The sequence below is a fragment of the Papaver somniferum genome, chromosome 1, assembly GCF_003573695.1.
Source record: "Papaver somniferum cultivar HN1 chromosome 1, ASM357369v1, whole genome shotgun sequence".
NCBI classification, from domain to species: Eukaryota; Viridiplantae; Streptophyta; class Magnoliopsida; order Ranunculales; family Papaveraceae; genus Papaver; species Papaver somniferum.
The window spans coordinates 53,066,704-53,071,532 of record NC_039358.1 but is presented as its reverse complement, the minus strand read 5'-3'; the positions used below and the strand labels follow the sequence as shown (position 1 = coordinate 53,071,532).

The 4,829-nt window shown below is 39.3% G+C and overlaps 1 non-coding gene across 1 annotated transcript; it reads right to left on the bottom strand.

The window, feature by feature from the left end:
• Positions 1-4,137: 4,137 nt before the first annotated feature.
• Positions 4,138-4,241, bottom strand: LOC113341784. The gene has a single exon (XR_003356140.1). It is a non-coding gene; the product is annotated as a small nucleolar RNA R71 (small nucleolar RNA).
• Positions 4,242-4,829: the final 588 nt, after the last annotated feature.

The window sequence follows — 4,829 nt, the reverse complement described above, 5'->3', positions numbered from 1 at the left end:
CCAGTCCATGGAGGCGAGTGTTGAAGACGTTATTTTTTTTTTTGAAGGGGATTCATTGTCTTGTAAGGTGACGAAAAAAGAGAGTACTGTTGAGACATTAAAGAATAGTGTTTGTGATAAATGGACTGTTCTGAATCCTTGGTCTATACATTTTGTTTTGCATGGGAAATGCAATCAAATGTATGGTGATACTGATTTTGTGCTCCAATCAGTGCTTGAGAGATTTTTTATGAGAGGTGTTCCAAGTTTTTTAGACTTCATTGCGAGCGACTGAGTTGCTCGCCGTCGTCATGCACAGATCCTATTCCATCTTCTACCCCGGCTAAGAATCCCACTACATAATCTGTTGCGTCTGTAACAATAAAACACTCAAGAAAGATGTTAGAATAAAAATGATTAATGATGAGTGCTAAAAAGTGCATATTTATATATATTTTTCTTGGCATTTAACTCATCTTTTGTGCTCTAATTCTCCATTTTTAACCCATATTCTGTATTTTCATTGTTTTCGAGAATAAATCTTTTTATTAATTAATTTTGCATTTTTAGGTACTAAATAAAGCATGGTTATCTCACGGAGCGAAAAGAGCAAAGGAACGGCAAAGACTCCCGCTAGGAGGAAGCGAAGAATGATGTTTGCAAGAGCCGGATCAACGAGAAGTGGGCTTGAAGAGGAAGAATTGTTCTTAAAGAAGATATGGGCTTGGCATACCCAAGGCCCAAAACCCTTACCCAAATCCATTTCCATTATCCATACCCATTTCCATGAGAGCCGTCAGATTGGATCCATCTTGTCATCCAACGGTCGCCTCATCATTGTGCATCAAAATCCGAAGCTCCTGTCAAACACCATAGTACCTAACTCCATCTGAAGCCGTCAGTTTTGTTGTATCTCATAATCCAACGGTCGCTACATACCTCTCCATCGTAGCCGTTCGATTCAATCTATATGGGATCATCCAACGCCCTTTACTTGCTGTTCATCAAAGTTCGCTACACCCGCTTCACACCCTAGCATCCAAAACCATCGACTTCACCCAAACAAGTTCTTCTTCCCCAAATCTTTTTTCCCCAAAAACTCTCTTCTTCCCCCGACAGTTGCAGTCGAGCTCTGCTCCTGCCTCTCTTCCATGTCCACTGCCACCCTGCCATCGCCACTTCCTCCACTGTCACCAAACACCACCTACACGCCGTAGCTACCTCCCCTACCTCTATAGTCATCTAACTCATTGATTTTTCACCACTGAAACCCTAGGTGATAAATCAATAAATTAGGTGAGGCTATAAGACGCAATTGAAGACATGGAGAGGAGCAGAGAAGAGAGAATAGGCATGGGTCGACATCAATTCAGGGATTAGGTGAGTGGACTTTTCAATTCAAAAATTAGGGTTTGCAAGTTAGGGTTTCGAAATTTGGGGATATTTTGTAAAACTATAAAAGGCAACTGATGTGTGATGTAAAGGCTTATGCTGGAATAGCCAGTGTCCAGAACTGTTATGTTCTGTTAATGTTTTTTTGAGTCTCTTCAATTTGTGCTGTTTCATGCACTGTTCCTGTTTAATCATGTATGTGTTCTGTTCAATTTGTTGTTCATGTTAAGCTGCTGTTAATGTGATGTTTGTGATGTTTGTTCCTTCATTGTTCATCTTTTGTTCATTATTTATGTTTTCCTGTTCTCTAATGTTCTTGTTATGTGTGTTCTAAACCTCAAATGCTAGGACTAGATGAAACCATGAATCAATAAGATAGTCTTCATCATGTGCAGCTCATGTCCAATGTTGTTAAGCCCTTAGACTAGTTGTACTTTAATCAGACAATTAGTACTTTGGTAACTATTTTAGCTGTGAGTAGAATATCCCCTAGGTTAATGGTGGATTCAACATCCTAGTGTTCTTTCATCACTCATGTTTACTGTTTTGTGTGAATGTTAGGCTAAAGCCTTTAGAGCATTGTGTTGATTGAGCAGTGGGGAGAAACTAGTGCTCACTAGTGACTGTGAGCAAACTAGTTCTCTTCCCACTCTAGTAGTATGCCTAGGCTCACCTTCACCATTTCACCTTCTCCATACTCCTGCCCTTGGCAACAGCCTTGGTTTACTTCAATACCATTGCTTCACATCATCTTCACTGTCACCTTTCTCTTACCACTTTCTTTTGTAACTTACTTTGCTTCGTTGGCACTTTGCCACTGTTAACAATCACCATTTCACTGCCATTGTATATGCTTCCATTGTTTCATTGTCTTTACCACTGTCACTTTAGTGTTTTTGTCTCACTGTTTTCTTATTCACTTCATCTGTTTTCTTTCTCTGTTTCTTTTCTGTTTTCATTTCACTGTAAATAGCATTGCATTGTAAATAGCATTGTCTTCTCTAGCTTCCTTTGCCTCATTAGAGCCATTGTCTTGGCTTGTTAGCTTACTGCCCTGCCTTGGCCATTGTCTCTTAATTGCATTCTGTTTTGCAAAGGACCAGCTCATTGTAAGGCCAAAGGCCCAGTCCACTGTTGAGTCAACCAAAGCCCACTTCATTACCAAGCTCAGTTCATCTCATTTCCAAGGAAAGGCCAAGTTCAGGTGTAAACCAAAAGCCTAGCTTAACCTGAAGCCCATCCAACTGAGCCCAAGGCTCAGTTCACTTCAAGAATATTGAGCCCAGACCACTTGAGTACAAAGGATCAGTTCACTTCATTGGTACTCAAAACTCATTGGTACCAAAGCCCATAGCCCATTGTTATCACCTTAACTCAAAAGCCCAATAGCAATTTAGAACCCAAAATAGCTAGAAAACTCCAAAACACACCCAGTCTCTGTGGATCGACCCGTACTTGCACGAGCTACAACTGACGACCGTGCACTTGCGGTATTACTGTAGGCCCGCGTTTTATTACGCTTCAAATTTTATACATCTCCGGGCCCACCAAGTTTTTGGCGCCGCTGCCGGGGATTGGTGCTGTGTTTTTCTTGTAGTTTTATTAGCTATTTTTGCATTTCACTGCATAGCATTTGCATCTGCATCTGCTTCACTTCATTTGCTGTTGGACCTGCTGTTCTGAACCAGTTTTTCCTCTGCTGGGACGCCACCAAGGAAAAGAACCAAAGCCCAACTGGGTTTTTGCAACAATATCAGAGCAGCTGGGCTGTGCTTAAAAGGTAACCCATTTAAGAGAACCCAAATTGTGGGCTTCCAATTTTTAATTGTGGGCTTGTAATATTAAAGCCAATTTTTGGGCTTTTTATTTTTTGTTGGGTTTGTAATTAATTTTTGTGGGCTTGTTTGTTTAATTTGTGGGCTTGTTTAAATTCTTTCATTGGACTTGTATTTTGGACTCTGGGTTTAAACCCAGCTGAGCTTGTAACCGATTGTGGGCTTGTTTCCACTCAAGAGTGGACCTCGAAACCAAAGTTTTAAAACAAACGTCGGGCCTTAACCAACTGGGCCAAATTAAACTTTCAAAAATTAAAACTTAGTGTTTCGTGGGCCGCAGCCTTCCTCCCATTCCATTAGAGGACCAACAGTGGGCCTGCTCCCATTCAAAAACCAAATTTTATTTTCTTCAAAAAAAAAAAAAAAAAAAAAAAATCTCTCCCATCAACAAACCAAAATTTTCTTTTGCTCCCAAATTTTAAAACCAAATTTCTACTTTGCTCCCATTTTTAAACCAAATTTTCTTTTTCAAATATATCCCATCAAAACCAAAATTTTCCCATAAAAAACCAAATTTTTGAAAACCCATTAAACCAAATAGTGGGCTTTGTGTCTTTTCAAAATGGGCCAACCTAATACTCTCCATGAATACATGTGTCCCACAATAAAAATTCCATCATCATGTATTGTCTTACCTCAAACCAATGACCTTTTTGAAATAAATGCAAGCATGATACAAATACTTCCTTTATTTCGAGGGTTCGATTCTGAGAACCCCTATACTCATGTAAGAGAGTTTGAACAAATTTGTCGGACGATGCAACCTGATCATATGTCCGAAGACTCTCTGAAATTGCGTTTGTTTACATTTTCTCTAAAGGAAAGGGCCAAAACATGGTTTTACGGTTTGAGACCACAATCAATCACCACTTGGGAACAACTCACTAATCAATTTTTCCAAAGATTTTTTCCACATCATAGGACCATCGCTATTCGTCAAAATATCAATTGTTTTGTCCAGTTGGATGAGGAAACTGTTTTTGACTATTTTGAACGTTTTAATGATTTGTTGAGCGAATGTCCACACCATGGATTTGAGAAGTGGAGACTTGTCGCTATCCTCTATGAGGGACTAGACTTTAAATCTCGAGCCATGGTTGAGTGTATGTGTAATGGTGAATTTCTTGATAAAACTGTGGATGATGCATGGAAATTTTTAGCTGAGATTGCAGAGAAAACCCGTCACTGGGAGTCCATTAGGGAAACTGAGACACTGTCACATGATATTGGTGGTAATGAATTGAACTTTGGAAATAGCATGTCTAGTCCTTCTCATGTGTATGATATTGAATATGAACCTAATCTAGAGGAACATGAGTTGACTAATGACACCACAACTGCTAATAGGGACAAGTATGCATATTACTATGATGATGATGTTATGTTAGAAGAACATGTCTATGCTGAAAATGTTATGGAACCTTTGGGTTCAAATACATTAGGCTTCTCTGCCTCGACCTTCATGAATGATGTTTCTTCTAGTATTCCATATACATGTGATGTTGATACTGATTTTGAGCATGTGCATCTGTCCTATGAAGATGACTTAGGTAATATAGAATCTTCTGTTGACACTAATATGCATGAAAATATAATTGTTGTGTCTGATTCTCTACCTAGGTC